The 25,695-nt window shown below is 40.1% G+C and overlaps 1 protein-coding gene across 1 annotated transcript in view; it reads right to left on the reverse strand.

Moving 5' to 3' along the window:
* Positions 1–25,695, reverse strand: part of NCEH1 (neutral cholesterol ester hydrolase 1) — a 59,259-nt gene that overhangs the window by 24,508 nt on the left and 9,056 nt on the right. The gene's annotated exons all lie outside the window — the stretch shown is intronic.

The following is a 25,695-nucleotide window of genomic DNA, read 5'->3' on the forward strand; positions in this document are numbered from 1 at the left end:
GAAAATTTTATTAAAACACCTGGCATATAGCAGGCACTGGCATATCTACTTTATTCATATAATCTGATGGGTCTTAAAGTTGGCAGCATATTAGTATTACCTGGAAGTTTTTAAAAATCACCAATGCCTGAGTCTCATCCCACACCTATTAAATAATCATCTCTGAGAGTGTGACCTAAGACATGAGTATTTTTTTTCAGCTCTCTGGGTGATTTCAATACATAACAAGGTTGAGAATCACTAAGTAAATCAAGTCAACTAATTCATTCAACCACCATTTATTAAGTGTGCATTTGGTCATGCTTGGTCTAAGCATTGGGCGTACAAGGATGAAACTTTAAAGCAGAAGAGCCTATTTTCGAGAAACATACAAATGTGGTGTGGTGGTTGGAGAGAGTCTCCCTAGAACGTGCAACCCTGGCACGCAGGTTATTTTAAGCTAAAAACAATTAAGCCCAACAAACTCAAGAAGAATTTTTTTCTTTGTTTTTTAACCTCAGACTTACTTGCCTAAAGAGATTCAGATAGAAAAACGTGCTTCAGGAAGGGAAACTTAAATACTCACTATAGCATATTCACCTGAGCACGTGTGAATTAAGTACAGCAAATGGAGGATCCAAGCAAAACTCTGTTCGCTAGATTCCCCCTTGAGTCCCATTGTTTCTGAATGGTCTGGTAAGAATTTGTTTATCAAATGTTTGCTCTTTCTCATCTACCTGTGAATTGCCTACCTCCACCTCCTTGGTCCAAAATGACATATTTTGGCCCTTCTTTGGAATTTTCATGCTTCTGTGAATTCCCCATGTGCACAAATTAAAATTTGATTTTCTCCTGTTAATCTGCTATATGTCATTTAAATTCTTCAACCAGCCAGAACTAAAGAGGTGTTCGGACTGAGGCAAAGTTGTCCCAAGTGTTACGCCTGAGAAGCCGCAAACCCAAAGAACACACCAGCTGGTAGAGTGTAGGACACAGGTTGATTGAGACTTACAGAGGGTTAGTGCTCTGCAGTCAGGACAAGAAGAAGCAAGGTTATACAGGTAGAGGGAAACAAAGAGCATTCCCTAGGAGACATCATAGGCAGGCCCTGCAGGCCTGCTCTCATGCACACAGCGCCCAAGAAGCCAGTAGACCCTGCCTGCTGGGCCAGCGCACAGAACTGTCTTTCTGATAAGCAGCGTCCCATGGAGCCAGGAGACCCTGACCGCCTGCTCGCTTACCTCCCCGTGTGCCAGGTCCCTACAAGAGGTAAGTGGAAACTTTCATGGGCCCTAAAGTGGGAATATCCTATATACAGTGGATGATGATGAAAAGATGTAGAAACCTCAAAAACAGAGACCTGTATCTCAAAGTAAAAAGGTACGCGACCCAGCCTAGGAGAGAGGAGACAGAGGCTCTCCGGAGGTGGTATCAGCTGAGTCGAACTGAGTTGTAATGACTGATCAGCAGGCTGGAGAAGGAGAAAAGGGTGGGGAAAGGCACGCAGATGTTTTTGTGGTGTGTTCTACACGTCAGACTTCTGCCCAGCACACACTTTGTCAGCACGACTCTCCTGAAGTAAGAATGGGAAAGCATCAAAGTCCTCTGTCCTATTCCCACCCAGATTACAAAAGTAAAAACATTCCTTCACTTGTTGGGGGCTGGATCTCTCATCCAACCCAACTCGATGAAAAGACAGGGCTATCTGAGCACCATGTCTGCAGGCTTTCAGCAATACTAAATTCCACCAGAAAGGGAGAGTCAACGTGCTCAGGGAAAGCAGGAATTGTGACGTTGAATAAAATAAAATAAAAAAAAGAAACCTTGGGAATGCCATCAACTTGAAGGGGTTGTAGGTAGGAGAGGAAGAACCAATCATTAAAAGACCCCCACAGCCCTCCCCCCACCAGCCTCCCAAACACACACGCAAGAGGAAGAAGTAAGTATTGCCATGGCAAGAGAAACAAGAGACTGAGTAAGTCAAGTGGGAAGAGAGTTTCAAGAAAGAACAAGGTGTTAAATGCCAGCAGTGAGGCCCAGTGCGTCAGTCACGGCATCGTGGCATTATTGGTGAACCTAGTAAGCACAGTTTAGTCACAAATATCTGGTGGGAAGCCAGACTGTAATGAGTTGCCAAATGAATGGGAGTGAAGAAATGGAGATAATGAATGTAGAGGAACACTGTCACTGTTTGTAGAGATAAGGAAGGCAGGAGCACACCAGGCTGAGGGGAAGAATACAGAAAACCTTTTTTTCTGAAGATGACACTTGAGTGTGCTTGTAGGGAAATAGCCTGTAAACAAAGAGCGAGACAGGTTACAGAGGAGACAAGAAGTGACAAGTGAACTGAGACCCTGGAGCACGAAGGAGACAGGTTCTGGAAAACAGATGAAAGGGCTGGTCTTGGGGGAGGCTGTGACAGGGGAGTTTATAGGAGGCAGGGAGGAAAGCTGAGAGGATTTACCTCCCAAATAGAACTACATTTCTGTGGAGATCAGTTCTGTCTCTACCCTAATGCAGACGGTGACTTTTCAGACTGCCCTCTTTGGAGGCAACCCATTACAATGTGGCTTCCAGCCGGTGATCTCTGACGAAGCTGCCCTTCCGAGGCTCACCAGGGCCCCCACCACTCTGCTGCCAGCCCAATGACCTACTTGGCCTCTGCAGCCATTTAACAACTTGCTGTTTCTTGAAACTCTCTTCCCCCTTCACTTCTCCAGTCTCTTGTTTCTCTCGCCAGGCCAATAATTAATGCCTCCCTCACCCTTTTTTTGGTCTTTAATTGATTGCTTCTTCCTCTTCTGTTCACTGGCCCCTTTGAATGATGGTGTTCCCCAGGTTCCTTTCTTTATTTTATTCAACTGTACAATTCCCGCTTTCCCTGAGCAAGCCAGTGCATTGCTGTGGCCCAGCGCCTAGCCAATAGGAAGTGCTTACTAACCATCAGCCGATGAAACAAATGGCTATGACCTGTGTCCATATGCTGATGACTTCCACATCTCTATCTCCAGTCCCTGGTCTGTCTTTCTTAAGCTCCAGATGCATATTTCCAAACAAACGCCTCCAGGATCTAAACTAAAAGCTCTTTAAAATTAACATGTGTTACCCTCCTTTCTCCACCCCCAACTCAGGAACTCACTCCAGAAAATTCTTTATTAATGACCTGACCATAATTCAAGCTTTCAAGCTGGAAACTTGGATACAGGTTTCTCCTGCTATCTGAAAGTAGAACATTCCTATGAAAGCTATCATAAGCTGAAATGGCAAAAAGTGAAAAAGCAATTACCATTAATTTTTATGGAAATATTTGTGAACATTCCCAGGGCCCAAAAATAACCTACCCGATGTACTTAATTACATCCAGTTTTAGGTGAAGTGTAACACCCTTAGCAGCTCTCTTAGGCTTTTCTGATACCTTAGGACACATCTTGCCATGGATGCACAAAAAAATTTGAGATACAGCACCGATGCTCACAAACACAGTTCAAAGCTGTGGCGGCTTGATGCTGAGATGCTGCTGAGTGTGGTTCCCAGGGAAGGAGCTGGTGATGCCACTGTCGCCGCTCCGGATGTGTGTTGCCTCTGTAAGGGCTGCTGCAAAGCAAATGCTGAATGCTACTTTTGCTTTTTGCCTCTCTCTCTCTCTTTTTTTTTTGTAAAAGCGATATCCTCTTTGAATTTCTTTTGGTTAGCAAAACAGGTGTTGATGTGGGTCTTTTGTGAAAACAAAGTGGCATAAAGCAAACTTTCAAAAGGCAGGAGATACTTCTATTTTCTTTAGCTCCTTTGTTCCTCCCTGTACTAGCCAATCAATGATCTTATGTCAATTCTACCTGCTAAGACTTTCTGAATCTGGTTCTACCCCCAGCTGCTACCTGCCCCCCCACAACACTGCTGCTTTGAGTATAAGCTCATTATTTCCTGTATTTGCTTAGTTGAATTCTAGATAACACTTGCTCTATAGCCTGATGCATACGGCGTATCAGAATTCTTACCCTAAAAGGCTGATCATATTACCTGACTGCTAAAAACTTCCATTGACTTCCAGTTTCCTACTGAAAAAGAAAATAAAATCTGAACTTGACTTTCTTGTCTGATCCCAGTCTACGTTCCAACCCCATTTCTCACCACCCCCTTGTACTTTCCAGTTCTCTAGAGTCAAGTGTACTCAAGCTTAACTTTATTTTTTGCTGTACCTGTTGTTCTCATTGGCAATGGCTTTCAGTGGTGTCCTGGAACCAGCTCTGGCCATGTCACAAAACCAACTGTTAAATTTACAAGTCGGTTGATATCAGGTCAGTAGCATGAAATGGTCATGGTGGGAGTACTTAATCCACGGAAGTCAGCAATAGGTTTCAGGGTTTCTCGACCCTCCACCCCGCAGAGATCATTCCACTGCCTCTACTTTATCCTCCTCATCCAGAGCACAGCGTATTATCTCAGGGTGTGGACTATGAAGTCAGTAAGCCAAGGTTCAGTACTGGCCCTGACACTTACTGGTTGGGTGATTCTGGGCAAGTCACCAAACCTCTCTCTGCCTCAGTTTCTTCTTCTGTAAAACTGGGTGATCATGATACCTACTTTATCATGCTTTTTTTTCTTTCTTTCTTTTTTTTTTTTTTTAAGGATACCTGGTATATGACTTAGTATTAGATCGGTGGAAAAGTAATTGTGGTTTTGCAATTATTTTTAACCTTAAAAACCGCAATTCCTTTTGCAACAACCTAATATAAAAATGCTCATAATGCTCTTTTTATGTGCTTACGTCAGGCCTTCGTAGTATTTCAGTCTGTCACATACTGCAGTCTCACTCCCTTAGCTTAGCTGTGGTAACTGACAAAGTGAATCTCACATTAGCGTGGAACCACGCTGAATCACCAGCTGCATGGTCCTGAGATTGTATCTATGTATATATTTATATATATTTCAGGGTAGCAGAGCCCTTTAAATGATATAAACCCCATCTTCCAGGCTTCCTTAGAAGAAAAGGTTGTAAAGAACCACTTTTCATCATCCTTCCTTGAAATTCTTTCACCAAGGTTAGAAAGGGTAAAGGAAATGTAATAGAGAGGAGGGAGTACAGAACTTGGACAGAGACCAGGGCCAAGTCCTGATTCTGTCATTTATTAGCCACATGACTTGCTCATGCTTCCTAAGTTCTCTGGGCCCCAGTTTCCCAGACAAAGCAGGGGGAAAAGAGCACATGTGAGGAGTAAATCCACATTACCTGGACGACCTGTTGTCATCCTCTCTGTTTTGGGGATTTGAGTTGACTCTGGCCTTTGGTAGGACCCCATCCCCTTCCTACACCTGTCCTTTCTCCTGTTATTTCTTTTATTCAATACTGTAAAATAAACCTCGTCCCACACTCTGGGAATAGGCACGGACCAAAAGAGTTCTAAGTGGGGCACAGGTGCATATATGACAAAGCACGAAATTATCAAACCAACCTGTGCAGCACAAATATAATTATGTAACAGTAGGATTCTCTGGTGACATTCCTCTATTACAAAATTTCAAATTCGTTTAGTCCTGTATTCAAGGATTTCATTACAAGCTACAAAGCAAACCTGAGGAGAAGTTTACTACCATTCAGTTAACAAGACAACCTAGAATAGAGAAAGGAAAGAGCTCACAGAGGATTCGACACCCTAACCCCTTTACTCTAAAGCCTTCAGTTTGTTCTCTCTCTCCCAGGGCTGCAATTCAATCTGGGGGAGCACAGAAAGGGTCAGCTTGTCTCTTTCCAGTTGCTAAACCTTTTTGTGTGTTGTTTTACTATCACACAGAAGATAAATAGTTTCTGTATTGCCAAAGTACTTGCTTAACATTTTTGCTGCAACGTCCATAGTCGAGTGATATTTCCGTGCTGCTGACTGCAGCGTTCGACTTTACCCCATGAGCTCAGTTTTACAGAAAGGAAGGTTAGGAAAGCACATGTACATTTTTCTATATTTTTGTGTTTTTTGAGAATGAATAACAATAGGAAATTTTTATACTTTAAAGTTATCATTTATTTTAATAAAATGTAGCATCTTCACTGTGTTTACTTAAAAATATAAATACTGTAATTATTTTGTGTGGATTTTTGACCCACATTGGAGAACAAACTTGAAATCAAGTAACACAGTGAAAAGGTTAACTCCCCAAGTGTCCTAGAGTCTCTCAGGATAGGTCAAGGACAATAATGGCTCAGACGTAGTGATGGTTGCTCTCTGCCAGTCAGTGTTTTCAGTGTGCAGGTGTCTCAGACCAACAGCAGTGCAGTGAATTGCCCAAGGCCACACAGGCAGGAAGTGCTAGGCTGAATGTGAACTGAAGCATTCTGGATCCAGAACTTTTAACCATCAGTCCGGACTGCCACACAGGAGTCAATTTAATCGCAAACCTACATCATAAAACTGGAAGATTTTACATCTAGAATGAACACTTAGCCTCCCGTGTTTACACAAAGGGAAACCGAGGCCCAGGAAAAAAAAATACATGCCTCGCCCAGGGTCAGCAGCTGGAGCAGAGCAGCTGGAGCCCTGGACTCTCTGAGAGGAGGAAGCACCTCCTCTTGCTCTTTCTCATCAGCACATTTCTCTCTCGAGCCTTCTCTAGTAACCCCTCTTTCTCAGTCCTGTTCCTGTCTCACTCTCGTTTGCCTTCCATATACACGCACCTGACCGTTGAAATGAGACTTTAAAAAATTGAGTTCTTTTTTGCTCCCATCTGTGACCTATAATAGCAATAACTAGGATGGTGAGCTCCTTGGGACAAGGTCTGAGTCTTGGGGGTCAATTTTTTTTCCAGCGCCCCAATGCCCCATGTACTGCTGGTCATCAACAAATGTCCTTCAGGAGGCTACTGAAGCTGCTTAAAAGCCTCCCTTGATTGCCAGGACAAGCAGTGTTTGTTTTCATTTGAGTGTTCCAACTAGCAGCTGACTAAAGGCAGCACAAAAGAATTACACATCATGTAGACAAAATCTCCCAAGCTGCCTTCTGTTATATGGCAATTCTGAGCGTGCCCACTCACGTCCTCTGCCTGACTTCACAAGTGTGTTATACAGGATACTCCAGAATTTGGGTTAATCTTCTCCTTTATGTAAAGTGCGGGAAGCAGTAAATTAGATGTGACCTGCGTGAAATAGTTTCTTAGATGACATGTAAACCCAAAAGACACTGGCAAATCATTTCTGTAGCTATCTACAGAGGTCTGAAGAGCCAGATCCCCATGAAGAGTAGAATAACGAAGACCCCTTTGTGTACATTCAGAATGTGATTCTAAATAAATTAAGGTATACTATATAAAATACATAATTTTAATAATTATAATAATTACTCCTTGGTACAATGCAGTGTATGACTGCTTGAACTTTCACCTGTTTGAATCTCACAAGAACCTGTGAAATAGGAAGAGCAGATATTACACTCATTTTAGGCTAATGTGAGGCTTAGAGAAGTTAAACGCCTTGCCCACGATCACAGAGTTCGAAATGACAAAGAGCACACCACAGCCTCAATTACTGTGCCATCAATCTGAATATTATTACTCATAGCTCAGAAGAAAAATCACTGAGCAAACCATTATTTAAAGCTGGGCCTCTCCCGTCACACGGGTTTTGAACACTTTAAGAGTGAAAGGTTTAAAATCAGGGTGGGAAGGGAAGTAGGTCATGAAATGTATCCCAAACTCTACCCTACCAGCAGCATACTTGCCAGCAGATCTGCTAGGCTGGTTAGCAGGATGTTTGCCTATGTAAGCTAGTGCCTAAGAAAACTAACATCAGTACAAGAGCCAGAAGCTTTACAGCAATTAGAATTTCTATTGCCTGAAGTTTCCCCACTCCTTGGCCTAAGGCATTAGGAGACAGGATGGCCACAAGTCCCAGAGGCTCAGGAATGCAGGCAGGGCAGCTGTGATAGATATGGAGTCCCTAACTTTGGAGGTTTTACATCTACCCCAGGCGATAGATTCAGGAAATTGAAACAATTTACTCCTCAGTAACGAACGTTTAGTCAAGATCCACAACTGCAACAAACAACCAAATTTGTTTAATGTCTAACGTATTAAGTCTAAATCAAAATATCTATACAACAGATGAGAAAACTATATTGTCCTCCTGAGGTGAGTTCATAGGGTTAGGTATCCCAGCACAAAGAAAAGGGTCCATATCTATTTTTTATCAACTTGGTCACCAGATATTTCAGTGTTAATACTGAGTACCAGACACCACAGCTGGTACAGAGACAAGGGGAAATACAAAGATGGGCTCCATCCTTAAGAAGCTGACAGTGTATAAGGCAGGTATGTATATACACTGTGGATGAGAAAAGGGGTTTTATGAGCGGTAACCTCACAGGGTAATCTGATCATGCATTCCTACATAGGCGGGTCTTGGTGGATTGTCAGCTCCAGGCATATGACTTTTTAGTTAAAGGTTTATCTTTGCCTTAAGCAAGCCTTGTCCATTGTTTCTGGGCATCTAGGTTAACACACCTTTGAAATAAGCCTTAACCACCCTCAAGAGAGCACATAATCTTGTTAACTATCCTGTAACCCAATCTTCACCTTGCTTTTCCCCACTTCCATGTAATCTTCCTTATATTCCCTCCTTAAATTCAGAGGCACAAAAGAAACTGCAAAACTGTTATTTTCTAGAGCATTTAAGATCTTTCTCCCTGGCATATGTCATTAGTTTGGCTCAAATAAACTCATAAAAATTCACTATAGGTTTGGACATTTCTTACATCGACAACTGCAATGCAATATTATAAAAAGTACTGTGGGTACACATACAGAGAAAGAAGTAACAATTTCTAGTCAGAGGAGTTTGAAAGATGCTCATAGCGTTGGGACATTTGAGCTGGATCTCTAAGAACAAATAACAATTTGCCAGAAGAAAACTGGGGAGAAGGGCATTCCATACAGTGGAACAAAATATGGTAACACACGAAGGTATAGAAGAGCAAGGCTTGTTGGGAAGTTGGGATGGACCACTGTTCTGTGGCCCTAAGAGAAATAGGATTAGCACTGTATTTTAATGTGTTAAAATATTCTTATTTTGATGACTTTGAATCTGGTCTTTATGATACTTTTTAAGAATATCGATTCCTCCTCTCCATCACGTCCCCCTAACCCCCACCCCCAGGACAAAACTCAGAGAAGCTAAAGTTTAATTCCACTAAAAGATCTAGATCATAACTGAAGAGACAAATGGAGTTTGGCACAATAAATAGGTTACTAAATTAATTATTAGTTTTTAAAATTCACCTGTTTTTAAGAGGAGGTTATTGAGAAGTAGTTCTTTTATCTTTTATTTCTATTATCATCATTACACAATCAAATAAGTTGTCCAGTCCAAGGCTACTCAAAGAGTTTAGCTCTGTGAAATGCTGAGTCCTAGCCCTCAAAAAGCTGCAGAAGCAAAAGGTATCCAAATTGGAAAGGAAGAAGTAAAACTGTCACGATTTGCAGATGACATGGTACTACTATATATAGAAAAATCCTAAAGAATCCACCAAAAAATGAACAGAAATAATAAAAGAATCCAGTAAAGTAACAGGATACAAAATTAATATACAGAAATCCATCGCATTCCTCTACACTAATAACAAACAATCATAAGGAGAAATTAAGAAACAATCCCATTTACAATTGCATCAAAAAGAATAAAATACCTAGGAATAAATTTAACCAAGGAGGTGAAAGACCTATACAATGAAAACTAAGACATTGAAGACAGAAATTAAAGAGGACACAAATAAATGGAAGGATATACCAGGCTAATGGATTGGAAGGAATACTATCGTTAAAATGTCCATACTATCCAAAGCAGCCTACAGATTCAATGCAAACCCTATCAAAATACCAATTATATTTTTCACAGAAGTAGAACAAATAATCCTAAAATTTATATGGAATCACAAAAGACCCTGAATAGCCAAAGCAACCTTGAGAAAGAAGAACAAAGTGGGAGGGATCATGCTCCCTGATTTCAAACTATTACTGCAAAGCTATAATAATCAAAATAGCATGGTACTGGCATAAAAACAGACACATAAATCAACAGAACAGAATGGAAGGTCCAGAAATAAACGCTCACTTACATGGTCAAGTAATCTATGGCAAAGGAAACAGAGGAGAAATGACAGTCTTTTCAACAAGTAGTGTTGGGAAAACTGGAGAGATACATGCAAAAAAAATGAAACTGGACCACTCCCTCACACCATATATAAAAATATACTTGAAACGCATTAAAGACTTAAATGTAAGACCCTAAACCATAAAACTCCTAGAAGAAAACATAGGTAGTAAACTATTTGACATCAGTCTGAGTAATATCTTTTTGGATACGTCCCCATGATAAACAGAAACAAAAGCAAAAACAAACAAACAAACAGGACTTCATCAAACTCTTCCGCACAGCAAGAAAACCAACCACAAAACGAAAAGATGACCTACTGAATGGGAGAACATATTTGCAAATGATATATCTGATAAGGGCTTGATATCTAAAATATGTAAGAAACTCAAACAATTCAATAACAAAAAATAAACAATCTGATCAAAAAATGGGCAGAGGACATGAAAAGACATTTCTCCAAAGAAGACATACAGATGGCCAGCAGACATATGAACAGATGCTCAGGATCACTAATCATCAAGGTAGTACAAATCAAAACCACAATGAGATACTACCTCACACCAGTCAGAATGGTTATTATCAATAAGTCAACAATTAATAAGTGTTATTAGCAAGGATGTGGAGAACAGGGAACCCTTGTGCACTATTGGCGAGACTGCAAATTGGATCAGGCACTATGGAAAACATTATGGAAGTTCCTCAAAAAACTGAAAATAGAACTACCATGTGACCTAGGAATTCTACCTCTGGGCATTTATCCAAAGAAAATGAAAACACTAAGTAGAAAAGATACATGCACCCCTATGTACATTGCAGCATTATTTACAATAGCCAATATATGAAAGCAACCTAGGTTTCATATACATATACAATGGAATATTATGCAACAATAAAAAAAAGAGATCTTGCCATTTGCTACAACACGAATAGACCTACAGGGTGTTATACATAGTGAAAAAAGTCAGACAGAGAAAGACAAATACCGTATGGTTTCACTTACGTGTGGAATCTGAAAAGAAACCAAACCAAACAAAAACAGACTCAGAAACAGAGACCAAAGGGATAGCTGCCAGAGGACATGGGTGAGGGGGCGTGGGTGAAAAAGGTAAAGGAGAATGTAGTTAATGATATTGTGATAAGTTTGCACAGTGACTGGTGATGATGACAATTAGTGGGGTGATCACATGGTAAGGTATAAAAATGTCAAATCCCCATATTAAATAGCTGACACTAATATAATATTGTGTACCAACTATACTGAAGTTAAAAACAATCTTTTAATAAAAGCTGCGAGAGGGACATGGTCAGATAGAAGACAATGATGAGGAATTTCAGGCTCTGGGGAAAAAAGTATAATGACATCTTTGTGGTCTTTCTTGCCAAGATCACTGACTACATGGAAGGATAGGCATGGACCTTAGAGGCTGAGGACAGGAGGAAGACCACGAGATGGGAGGAGGAGGAGGAGGAGGAGGAGGAGGAGGAGGAGGAGGAGGAGGAGGAGGAGGAGGAGGAGGAAGTTGAGATGGAGTCTAATTATGAGTCTCCTCACTCGTGTATCTGATGATGTGGAGAAAAGAAGGGGCAGAGATTGTAGATGAGAAAAAAAATGAAGGGAAAAAAACCACTAAGACGTGAAAATATTGGTGGACTTAAAAAGGGGGCAGGTTTTTTTAAATTAAAATACATTAGGTACCTATTCTGACATTCCTGAAATATAGTACATGGAACCAAAGAGACCCTGGCCACCCCTTAGTTGTGAACTTGATTTTCATTTTGAACACAATAAATACATCCAAAGGTGTTGAAGAAGAGCTACATGAGACTTTTTTCAAAATGTCTTCTGTGAAGATTGGAAATTGAGCCGTATAACGAGTGTCAAGTGGGTATGAAGCAAAGATTTCCATTTTGAAGTCCATTCATCATGCTGTCACACTATACATGCAACACCCAAGCAAAAATTGAACGTACTACTCGTGTTCTTAATGTTTAATTCTTCAGTTCCTTTAGAATTGAAATTTCCTAGTGCAGAGAAAGCAGAACCCAAGGAAAAATGCTGTCTTTTATAACCCAGAGATCATCCATCAGCTTTACACTTTGGAGAGGGATGACCCCGCCCACAGCTCAGAAGTAGAAAAGTTTACGTTTAAGTTCGCTTGCATTAGTTGTGCCTTCATCACTTTGCTGTATAAAGATAAAATAGTATACCATCAAATTTTACTGCCTGAGGACGGACACATACAGCAGTGAAGGATGTTCAGGAAGAAAACATTTCACGGAAGACTCAGCTTCTTTGTGGGTTTTGAATTGTGGGAGACGCAGCGATTGATAAAGAAACATAAGTATAAGGTTATTTACCACTAAAATTTAGTATTATTAAACATTTTCCTCCTCTCATACCATGTATTGGCTATTTAAAAAAATCATATAAATGTAGACACTTTAAAATGGAATCTGAGCTGCCATCCCAGAGGCATTGCCTTGTATAGCTTTATGCCTCAAGCTTTTGGAATGTTCAAACAGGGCAAACTCACCTTTGGGCTGGGCCGAAGCAACATTGCATCCTAAATAACTCCTTGCAAAGATAAGACAGTAGATATTATGACCACGGTTGACTGCCAGACTGAAAATTAGAACCATGCTTTAGAATTAACATCACTGTGTTAGCTAATCTTCATCTAGTGCTTGTGTGCCTTCCTTCACTGATAGCATTGTTCCCCTTCGGTTTTGCATTAATACTCATTGCCTTTGCTTCCTAATGGGAACACTATTTGGATTTCTGCCTGAATCAGTGCTTCCTGAATTGCTATTCTTTTTGGTCTCAAATAAATGCTGTTGCCTCTCATTTGGGCCTTTTATTTTTTTTGGGTTAAATGAGGTTGACAAAGCACCTTTTCTTTCAATTAAAGCCTCACTGCAAGTTACCATTTCATCATGTTTTATAACTTACCATGAATAGAATCATTAAATACAAATGAATGAGGGACTGAATATTTACAAAGGCGGCAATTCTTTCTTTGAAGATAGGTACCCATTCACACAGGTCATAGGGATAATAACAGCGTTCCTTATTTGTTTCCACTGCTTCATCGCTAGCACTTCACACATTGCCCGGCACACAGGATACATGCGACAAACAATTGTGCAATGAATGAGTGTCCATAATCCCACTTAGAGGTATATAGTTAATACTTGAAAAAGAAGTACATTGGTGCTTCCTACATATCTGAAACTATTTACCAAGACATGTAGTACTGTGTCTCATAATTATGAATTACTAAAACTAATTTTACCTTAGCAAATACCCAAGAAAATCAAATCTAGAAAATGTTACAAGACTGCAAATAAACAAAAATTGGAAATGACTCGCTAAAGTGCAATTATCTAGGCACTCTACTACAAAAATAAAAAAAAAGATAAACTAAAAAACCCCATAAATCTGAGTGAGTTAATCAAGTAAATCAATTCCTGGGATAGTTAATGATAAGTCAGTTGAGTTCAGATGTCTGGTGGGTTTAGTTGGGAAATTAAGCCATGTTAACATAAGAAGCCATCAAACAAATACCATCTAGTCTGTATGCAATTCCGTAGCGAACTCCCAGTAGTTGGAACTATGTTTCACAGAGAACCATTAAAGATCTATCCTCAAGGAATTTGTAAAGGGGCTTCTCTAACCTAATTCTCTCTCATCTAGGTCTCAGCTCTCATTTCTTTACACATCTTGTCTCATCAAATCCCTTTCTGAAGGGCTCAATCCTTACTGACTTAAACTGAATGTTAATAAAGTTGTACAGTTCTAAAACCTAAATGGCTCATGGGTGTATACACTCTTTTCTTTGAAAACCAAGGAAATGGATGTCCAGGGAGGTAGGGTGACAAGCCCCAAATCATCCAGTTACTGACATATTTGGACTAGAATGCAGGTCAGCAGATTCTTGGTTGCAGGTTCTTGCACTAATCTCTATGGAAAAAAGTTTAAATTATCTCAGAAAGTTTCTGCGACCCTAACCTTTCTTTCTCTTTCCCTTCGTTGCAAAATTGCTTAACTCTATACTTATTTGTGCTATTTTAACTCTACTCTTCCACTTTACTGTTCCATCTGCCTCCCAGACCTAGAGCTGGAGCATATCCACGTTTCAATAGCATCGTTCTAAATCCTCACTACACCAAACAACAAACCTCCCCCCACCCCTACCCCCGACCCCCCAAAAAATCCATAAATCCTCACTACTTGCTGCTGCCCTGATCCCTGAGTTGTCTTTGACATCCGGCTTTCTAGGCTTTTATTGCCTTTTTATATACTTAGAATATTACAATGTTAGAACTGGAAGGAAAACTATAAAGCGGCTTTTCTCAAACTGAGTTGTACGGAACAGAAATTTGATGAGATCATTTTGCACAGAGAACAAAGAGTGGAAGGTTCTGTGGGCCTGTGATTAAGTTTGGGAAATGCTCATACCAATTCTGCTCTCAGAGATTCACAAGGCACATCAGCTTTTGCAAGACACCGACAAGTTCCGACAGTAAAACAGAAATATATTTTACTCTGCTTCGTCTCTAATCTTTGCATGCCTATTAAACACCTTAAAACGGGTTTGGGAAGGCTTTGCCTCATCCAGCCACCTTGTTTTACAAATCAAAGCTGAACCTGCCTTTGAATGACTTACCAAGGTCCTGCTCTATTTGGGGGCAAGTGTCAGGGCTCCCATCCAGCTCTGAGCCCCAGGCCAGGGTCCACTTGCTATGTATTATTTCTGCTCTGCTGGATCCAATTCTTTCCTGTCTTCAGCCCACCCAACACCCAACCCTTTGCCCCTGAACGGACTACAAATGTGGGGGGAGGTGAAAAAAGTGGATGCTTGATCTTATTATTTCAACTTGATCCTACATCCAATCAGGACACAAGACTATGCTGAGTTTCCTCAGTTATACAACTTCTACGCAACACTGAAAACTGGTATACGGGCATGCAAAGCCATCCTAAAGCTCTTTCTCAGGGGTTCCAGGGAACTAGAGGAACAAGCCCAGAGCAGCATGTTCTGCAGATGATTTCAGGTTGAGATTCTCTAGCTGAGGGCCACAGCCTTTAGGTGAAAGGGTTGCGTGAACCTGGGCCCTTCCAAAAATGTGGTGGTACATGCCTGAGTACCCTTCCATCCTGTCCATGCTTCCTTTTCATGTTCTCTGAGTTTTCCCAGATGATTCTAGAGACCCTACTATGCTAAGTATTAAAGTCTCCTTTCCATTTTTTTCCTTGGGGAAGCAGAGCTAGTACACAAAGAAGGAGTTTTAAGGGAGTGGAAAACATGCTTTGCCTAAAGAGGGCCAATGTCTGCAGAAACTTCGTGCTGCCTTTCTGTTTGAGCATTTCCAGAACAATTATGAGGTGAATGGAAAATGATGATGAGAATTAAAGCATGGTTATCAGAGAGTTTCACTGATGAGTGTTAGCCCATGCGCTTCTAAACAGTTCCTTGATCCAAGACAACAGGCCTACTCACAGCTCCCAAACATGCTCATTCCTACCAGTTTGCTTTTATTCATATTTTATATTAATTCCTTCTCCCTTATCTCTCATCAGTCTTTCCTTAGCATCCCTGAAATGCTATTCTGACCCAGTCTTCAAGGTACAGCTCTGATCTTAACCCTTCCAAGGTCATTCTAGCTCAGGTTTCACCCTTCTCTGAGCTCACAGCTGTTGTGAACTGTACTGCCCTTTTAAAAATTACCCAGGTATTTAATGCCTCCTCACATCTCTAGGTTTGTGATCCTGTATTACTTCACTTACTGTGCAATTATGCCTTGTCCCTCCAAAGAGAATCTGAACCCCTCAAGCATAGGAATCATTCGGAACACTTGTGCAAAGTGAAAGTTGTTCAATAAATATTTGTTAATTAGGTGAAACATTAAATGAGTGTTAACCGTAGAACATAGGTCATAAATTCATGTCTTCAGGAGGCCAAGACAACTAATGCAAATGAGTAAAAGACGTATAATACATTAGGGGGTGGGGAGGCTTGTGGCAAACTGGAGAAACAATGCCCTGAATAAGGAAGAAGCTGCTGCTATCCCTAGGTGGTTGCATGATGTGCAAATTCTAGCCCCATGTTGCTAGACAATCTGAGTTTTTAAAAAGAGAAACAGGAAGCCCAGAGTATTATGTAAAAATATCCTGAATTTTAAGTGTTGACAATGGATTTAAAGATGTTTAACATACAGTGTGGGGGAAAAAAACAAACAAAAACAAAACCATATTTGCAGGTCAGTCTCTGGCTCTGAAGCTGATTATTTGAAAGTTAAATGACATTTTTTTATACAAACAATATGCGTGATTGACAGTATTTGATCCCCAAACCTGGACAATAATAAACACAACCAAGACATGAAATTAGAAATATTTGATATTTTTTTGGTTTTCTTTGTTTTATATTTTAAATTATGATGATGCATAAAAGGAGTTAATTAGAGAGCAATGACAATGGACATGGAGACTGTGGAGAGTCTGAATGGGATTTATGGGTCCTCTCGAGGACTGCAGAGGCCGGTGCATTTCTTTCTTTCCTTCCTTCCTTCCTTCCTTCCTTCCTTCCTTCCTTCCTTCCTTCCTTCCTTCCTTTCTAGATTTTTATTGGGGAAGGGGAACAGGACTTTATGGGGGAACACTGTGTACTTCCAGGACTTTTTTCCAAGTCAAGTTGTTGTCCTTTCAATCTCAGTTGTGGAGGGTGCCGTTCAGCTTCAAGTTGTTGTCCTTTCAGTTTTAGTTGTGGAGGGCGCAGCTCAGCTCCAGATCCAGTTGCCGTTGCTAGTTGCAGGGGGCATAGCCCACCATCCCTTGGGGGACTCCAGGGTTTGAACTGGCAACCTTGTGGTTGAGAGTCCACTGGCCCATGTGGGAATCGAACCGGCAGCCTTCGGAGTTAGGAGCATGGGGCTCTAACCGCCTGAGCCACCGGGCTGGCCCTTCTTTGTTTTTTAAAACTCCTTTTCCCTTCAAAACACACTGATTTCCTTTTCCTTGATTTGAATTTAGTCTTCTAGAGATATTTATGACAATTTAGGGGGATCACAAAATAAATGGGGAATAAAGATTAATTTTTCTGAGCTAATTAACTGTATTAGAGTTAGAAGATTAAAGGGAAATATGTTAAAGAGAATATAATATGATATGATATATGCTATAAGTATGATAGAAAGTGCAAGCGGCCTGAATGCTGTCTCCTTCACCCCCCACCAAGGATGCCAGGAAGCGGGCTATTTATAGCCAGGTGTTATAATAATAGGTGCCCAATACTGTGCTAAAGGTTACTGGCCCTTCTCCTTGAGGTTGACATACATGTTAAACACGTGGTAACCCACGGGTGCTCAGGACACGCAGAGCCCTACAACCCATGCAGGATTGGAAACTGACAGTTCTCTCACTGAAAACCAAAGCGACATCCAGAACACGTTAGGCCTTGCCAAGAAGTGGGGGTCATAGGTATGATCCCACAGGGCTAACACCGACTGAAGTTCTTTTGTTTGTTTGTTTGTTGTTTTGTTTTTTACAACTGCTTTCAGAGACTTTGGTAGTCCTTTCTATACCCTGACTGGGGACACATCCTCTTTACTTGAGGTTGAATTTGAGTTCTGGAAAAGCCAAAAGTTCTTCTCGATTAGAGTGTGTGATACAGCCGAGGATTGCATTTTGTTCATAAACAAGATGAGACTGTGAAGCAATGAGGCTGATGTTCACGTGTACCTCATGAAATGGCTTGGAATGAAATTTCTAAAAGAGGTTTCGACATGTTGTGAGTACCTGCAATGGCATCGTCATTAGATTAAGTTTAGAGGAAGACACTTGGAGGAACAGGCGCTCTGCTAACAAGCCCCTATTTTTCCCTTCAGAGGGTAGTGTAGCAAATTGGAAACACCATGGGATTGAAATAAAAGACCAGGTTGGAATCCTTTCTTAGCTGTTAGCAGCTGTATAAGTTTTGCAATAATACTTAACCTCTCAAGTACTTTCTTAATGCAAATTTCTTTATGTGTAAAAACATAGAATGTGAGAGCAGAAATTGCTACACTTGTTTACTACCTTTTCCTTAGAATAGAGCTCATACAATGTAGATGTGCAATAAATAATCACTGAAGGAATGAACAAAAATTCTAATGTCAACTGTTTTCAAGGAAATTATTATTAAACAAAGTATCCATTTAGGCTAAGTTTTTAAAAACCAGTTCATGCTGGAAAGAGTATGGCACTACTGGCATTCCCTCACATTGCTATTAACCATATCAATAGTAAAATAACTTGCAAATAAGAAACACGACCTGCAAAAATATTTATGCTCTTTGATCTAGCAGTTCTAATTTTGTGGAATCTCTTGTGGAAAAGCCCTAAAAACAAAAAGATTATATATACAAATATGTTCCCTGTAACATTATTTATAATAGCAAGTGACTAAATAGTCTAAGGTAATAGGGGAATAGTTACATTAAAAATGGCACATGCTCCATTACAAAGAAAAGGGAATGCTATGCAGTAATAACATGGTACAACCTTCTGGTATAGTGATAAGAAAAATAAGTTGCACATAAAACTATCTGTACTGTATGATGGCATCTGAGGAAAGTAAGACAACATATACACAGAAAGAGAGACTGAAAGGAAATATAACAAAAAGCTAATGGTGGCTGTGTTAGGTAAGATTGTAGTTAAGATTTTCTATTTTCTAAATTTTCTGTAGTATAACTATATACCTCTTCTGGTATATAAAAAAACAATTCAGCTCTCTAATTTATTAAAGGAATTATGCTTATATGGGAAAAAAACTGTAAAGCAGCTGTGACTTTTCTAGCCAGGAATGGTAGAATTCTAGCCAGGAATGGTAGAATTTAAAGAACCCTGCAGCTGCTGACATCTCCTACTGCCCAAACACACCCTTTACCTACTCATGTTCCCACACACCACTTCCCTGCACACATCTCTGCCTGCACAACTCGCCTGTCTTGCCCATGCATTATACGCTTTCCTCCAAGATACAGAAGGCTGAACTGTAGGGTGTCATCAGCTACTGGAATTTCTCCTGCTTCCCCTAATGGCCAAATTCCAGTTCATCCTTCAGTATCCATCTCAAACATCCCCTCCTCTGAGGTATTCCGCCCAACTCATTCCTTGTGCAGTCACTCCTGCCTCAATGCTCTCTGGTACTTAGTTCAAGCTTCTACTTTTGAGGCTTGTCTTAGTGTCCTTATCAGTTTCTAGATCTGTCTTTTTTATTGCTGTTCCCCTAGGTCTAGCATACTGCCTAGTGCATAATTACTACTCAATATAATTGTTCAGTGAATGACTATATTGCCAATTATGTTTCCTTTGGTCGTTACTTCTAAATTCATTCTTTCTGAAAAACCAGGCAGCTTACTTACCCCTTACCATTTTCTTACTTTCCCTCTATGGAGAGGGAACAGGAATCCAGGGCAAAAGCAAGCCTGTTTTGCTGGTTGATCCTACCGACAATGTCTCATGTGAGAAACGGATGTCCAGAGAAAACTTCCCGTCAGGCTGTTATCACCATTGCTCTGTACAGAGAGGTTGGGTCACTCACCATTTATTTACTCAGCAAATACGTGAGTGTTTACTTTGTGCCAGGTAATTTTAGGAGCTGGGTCCACAGTGCTGAAGCCCACAGATGTCTTCCCTCCCCTCACAGAGCTTCCAGCCTGGCAGGGAAGACAGAATTACTTAGGGAGACAAATTACTTAGGGGTAACTAAACAGACAATAGCGAATGGCAGTGTGTTCTATGGAGATAAAGAAATGGGTGGAATAGAAGGAAAATAGGAGTGCAGAGGGAATCTAGCCTGGGTGGTTAAAACAAGAGGTCAGGTTCTTTAACCACAGACCCAACCCGTTTGACAAACATGCAGGCAGCTTTGGTCTCAAATAAGGCACCGTGGATGCAACAACTGCAGTGTTTGTTTCAAGCTTTAAACGAGGAATGACTTTCTGAAGCCGAGCATTCAGAACACAGCAAGAAAGACTGACTTAAAGCAGTTTTCGTTTCAGACAAAAGCTACTAAAACCAAACAACAGTAGAAAAACTAATTGTTTTCAATCAAATGGTATATTTGGCCACCAAACTGTAAACACGATTCTATGGGTTTGTAACAGAGAATATTTTTAATAAGAAGTTTAAAGCTTCATTTGCCAAGCAGTACTTTTTCTGGAAAAATCATACATTAGTTGTATGCTTTCATAATCCTACGATTAGCTTATTTAAAGTTACCAGCATTAAAACTGTGAAATATATCTTAACACCACAAGACTGAGGACTAGTTCCACCCCTGGATAAGTTATGTAAAGATCTCCCTCAAACTGTTTATTTTCTACCTTTCAGAAACAACAAAGGTACTTCCCTGTATGTGCCATGTTCTCCAAATTTTGTGCTTGCTGTTTTCTCTTCCTGGAATGCCTTTCCTTCCTGTCTGTCTAATGTGCTTCTTCTCCTTTCAGAGTCAGCTCAGCCAATACTTCGTCTGGGATCCTTCGCCTGAGTTCCCCAGACATACAGAGGTTTCCTCTGCTAGGTTCCCACAGCGCCCACAAACTGTAGCGCCCAATAAACTTGGTTGGAATTGTCTCCTTTTGGATTTTCCAAACTAGAACATGCAGTGTCTGGTACATGCCAGGTGATCAATAAATGTCTACTGGAAATACATCAGCATTTTAGAAAACGAATAATGCATGGGTTTTCTCCATGAACAAACAAAATGAAGAGCTGTAACAGAGTATAACATTACACGTTTAAGTATAACTTCAAGGTTTACAAAACGACCCTAAGGAAACCTGGCTCTCCCATGGGCACATAAAACCACAGGCCCAATCTTTATTGCAACAACTTTAAAGATCACAGATGGTATTAGAACTTAAAAATGCTACCCATGGTTGCCTGCCATTCTCTCAACCCTGAAAATGGGAAAAAAAAAGGGTGGGGGGTGGGGGGGGCTGGGGCAGGGCAGGGGAGAGAACAGTATAAAGACCTTTAACCATTGACAACACTCAAATGAAAAATCCAACTTTTTAAGGAGTTAAAATTCTATGATTTACCCCAAAATATGCTTTTATGAAGTCAGGAAATCATGTTCATATTTTTAAAGTAATTGAAAATCACTTCTAAACAGGGTCTCTTTGCAGACATTACCAATAACAAAGTTTTGTTCTTTTCATGAAAGATATAGCTTCACTTAAGTTGCAGAATTATGCCATTTTAATTGGCTAGATGAGGAAATAAGACTGACAAATTATTGGTTTTGCTCAATAGGAGTTCCTGTGGCTGCTAACACCCAAATCTGGCACATGGTGTGACCTGTAAAATACTGGCCCACTGTCCTCCGCAAATGCATAGCAGTGCATTTCAATGGTATACTGCTGACTATAGAATGAAAAGGCATCAATCTATAATGGAGCAAGTGTAATAGTCATCTGATGTCAACCTTATTTTGAAGCAGACAGGAAAAGCTATTTAGCCTGTAAGATTTTAAAACGTGTTTCCATATACATGAACCAACTAACATAAATTTAAAGTTATATGGGGAAGGGCAGATACTTCACTTTTTCATTCCCCTTGTTTTATTTCTGTTTTTATTTTTTATTTTCGTAATTTAGTTTATTTGCCAGAGGCCCACTCTGAAAAAATTGCTGAAGGATACACTTCAGAAAGAAGTAAATTGAATTTAGAAAATAGAAATGAGAGGCAAGAAGTAATAGTTGAACAAAGACATTTGTAAAATACAGTGGTAAATCTGGTAATGATTGAATAGAAAATATAATTAAAAAATTGAGTGTTTAAAACAAGGTGAAATTATATAAATATTTTAAATTATTTAAATTTTTCAGTTACAGTTGGCATTCAATATGATTTTATGTTAATTTCAGATGTACAGCATAGTGGTTAGACATTTATATAATTTATGCAGTGATCCCCCTGACTAGTCTAGTACCCACCTGGCACTATACATAGTCATTACCATATTATTGACTATATTCTCTATGCTGTACTTTACATCTGCATGACTATTTTGTAACTATCAATTTGTATTTCTTATTCCCTTGTGGGGACAGAGTCCCAGAGAGCAGTTTCCAAGCTATCGGCCTCATGTGGAGAGGTGCTGGCTCGGGTAGTAGATGGCCATCAGCTGTAACCAGTTAGCCAATTAGCCACTGATAACTGCCGCAGCTGTGGTGGTGAGTCCAGAGAGTCGACATGAGAGTTAGTCAGTCGGTTGGTTGGCAGAGAAGCGGACAGCAGGTTGCAGGTCGTGTGGATCCTGCCTCCAGTGAGACTGTAGTGCCACCAGTGAGACTATAGTGGTATGACTCCCCTACCTATGGCTCCGTGGGTGTTCCTTTTTAGCCTAGCCATGTCCTGCATTCTTACGCGGGGAGTGGGACCAGAGACCCCGCAGGCCACCTCGCATGACATCCCTTCACCCTCATTTTTAAAAAAAAAAATATTTTTAATGTACTAAATAATTATTTATGTATAATAACTATTATATATAGTGTATACATAAAACTACTTAGTATATCAGTAATAGCCATCCATAGTCTGTATCTCAGGTTTTATCACAAGCTATAAAGTATATTTTGGCTATTTCCTGAGAGAAATGAGAGCTCAAGTCAAAATGATTAAGAAATGATTGCTTAAGTCAAAACATTAGTTTTGGCGGGTATCCTTGAAATCTTAACAGGCTACAGGTTTAGATGCTGAAATGCAAAAGCCACAGTTGCCTGGGAGTATATTTTGTGGCTGATACATTGAGGGGTCCACCTTGATGCAGAGCTGATGGGCCCGTTTGCATCCTCATGTTCCTCAGTCTCGCCAGAGAATTCAAAACAGTGTCGACCTCTTCCTGGTGGTGTTTCTCATTGGTTTCTTTGACACTATATTTCACCAATTTCCCTCTTTGTCTCCCAGGGGCTGTATCCTTTGTTGGCTTCACCTCTTTTCTGCAAGTTTGAAACTATTCTCTTCTTACGCAACACTGTTTCCTTAGGGGATTTCACGTCTTTATGGAATTTCAATTACCATTGTCCTGCCAACAAATTTCTCCAAATTTCCTTTATATTTTTTGGCACAGGTTGTAGCTCCAGGAAAGCCAGGTGCTGTTTTTTGTTTTTGTTTTTTTGGTTTGTGAATCGTTATAACCCTACTTCCTGGCACATAATGATTGCTCCACTAAAAGATGACAGAGGTCATAGTGAATTTCTTCTATGATGGTGCCTAATTAAAGACACCTGCCTTTAATAACTCAGCAGTCGAAGTCATCTTTTCCATAAGTATAGGCCAGGTCTCTGGGCCTCACAGATGGCAATCATTTGAGCAACTCCAAAGCCCTTTGTTGACCAAAATAAGTCTAAGCTTTGCAAGTACTTCTTCATTACCTTCACATTGTAGTGAGATGACCCACCGCTGGGACAGACTTCAAGTAAAGCACTCTATATAACAAAATGTCATGTCACGAAGTATATCTTAGGTACCCTAACATCTAAAGACCCTCTTTTCAGGTGACACACAATATTCTAAAACAAATTGATACCTTGGCAAAGCCCAGTAGAGATCTTTGATATAAGATAGTGATAGTCTGAGAGACATACAATTTCTCCAGCTTTTAGAACATGAATTCCAAAGCCAGACTTTCTAAATTAGAACTCTGTCTCTGGGTGTGTGACTTGGGCAAGTTACTTAACCCCTTTGTTCCTCAATGTCTCATTTACAATATTGGAAGAATAATAGTACTTACCTCACAGGGTTGTTATAGAGATTGAGGTAAATGTATGTAAAATGGTTAGAACAGTACGAGTGAGTGATGATGACGATGATGATGATGATTCATATACCTGGTTAGAATAGCCCACGGACTGCAAACCTTTGACCACAGGAAGGGGTTTTTAGTTCTTGCTCTACACCAAGCACTGTGCTGAGAGTTTTATACACACAATCACATTTAATCATATAACAAGCCTTGAGGGATGTCCTATCATTATCCCACTTTTATAGACAAGGAAATTAATGTTTACAGAGTTTAAGTAACTTGCCTAACTAGTCTCACAACTAGTAAGTAGTAGGTTGGTGCAAAAGTAATTGCGATCAAAAAGGTTAAAAATAATTGCAAAAATCGCAATTACTTTTGCATCAACCTAATGCGTGCTAAAACCAGAACTTAAATCCAGTAACCTAGCCAACAGCAGTCCAGGTTAAGAAGATCTACACCTGTATAGAAATCTACAAACCTGAGAGCAGTAGCAGATTGACAAAAATAATGGTGAAAATAAAAGAATAAAAAATAGCATATTACTATTGGAGTTTACTGTAGACAATTGCCGAAAATCAGATCTAAACTAAATGTATTTCTTATGTGCCAGGTACTGTTCCAAGTGCTTTACTTAGTAACTAATGTGATGGTGATGATAAATCACAAAGCTTTATACACATCACTTATACAATCTTCAAATAACTTTGCGAACTAAATATTGTGACCACTTATTAGAGCAGGAAACAAACTCACAGGTGAAATACTCTTCAAGGCCCCACAGCTAGCACAGCTAAGAGCCTGGATTTGAAAACAAGTCTCCCTGATCCCCAAATCCATGCTCTTAAACTCTATGAAAACGGTCCCCCAAATTTGATAAATATACCATCAATGTCATGCGTTCTTTTGTAAAATAAAGATGTGTAGTCAATTAAATTTGGGACTCACTCTATACTCTCCCTTTAAGATTCAAAATACACATACATGGTAGGAATTCTGAAACATTTTGCAGTTAAAAAAGAAATCCCGATCAACCCTGTTTAACTCAGCATGTCCCAGTCTTATTGAACCATGGAACTCTTTTCAAGGTGTTATGTTAATATCCTCCAGAACTAAAATCTGTAAATACATAATACACTCGTTTCCCATGTGACACTTCTTAATGTGGATCACACAACTACCGTGTTTCCCCGAAAATAAGACCTTAGCAGGACCTTTAGCTCTAATGCGTCCTTTGGGGCAAAAATTAATACAACACCCAGTCTTATTTTACTATAACATAAGACTGGGTCTTATGTAATATAATATAATATAAGAGTGGGTCTTATATTAATTTTTGTTCCAAAAGATGCATTAGATCTGATGGTCTGGCCAAGTCTTATTTTCGGGGAAACACAGTAGTACAAGAGATTTCATGGTGGAGGGTGTGGAGTGGGAAGGGAAGGAGGGGACATTGAATAATCATAACAGGAAGCTGTGGAATATAGTTTAAAGGGCTATGGAGTCCAGGGAACCTGGTTCACAGCCAGCCTTACCAGGCAGTCACGTGTCTGTGAACTAGTTACCTAACCTTACTGAGTCTCCATTTTGTTCAAGGAGGACATTCACTACTATTGCACAAGGTGGTTGTGTTTATTTTTCAGTAAATGGACCCATTGTTATGCGGCTTTGTGCCAGAAATCTTATTCTATTAAAAGCAAGTCATCTTCTAAAAGCAAAAGAATTGACTTGCCTTGCTAAAACAGTCAAGGCAGCAGGGATGACTGCTGCTTTGAACTTGCTTCTCACCAA

This window comes from Rhinolophus sinicus, chromosome 17 (genome assembly GCF_057876585.1).
Source record: "Rhinolophus sinicus isolate RSI-liver-muscle chromosome 17, RSI-T2T, whole genome shotgun sequence".
Taxonomy (NCBI): Eukaryota; Metazoa; Chordata; class Mammalia; order Chiroptera; family Rhinolophidae; genus Rhinolophus; species Rhinolophus sinicus.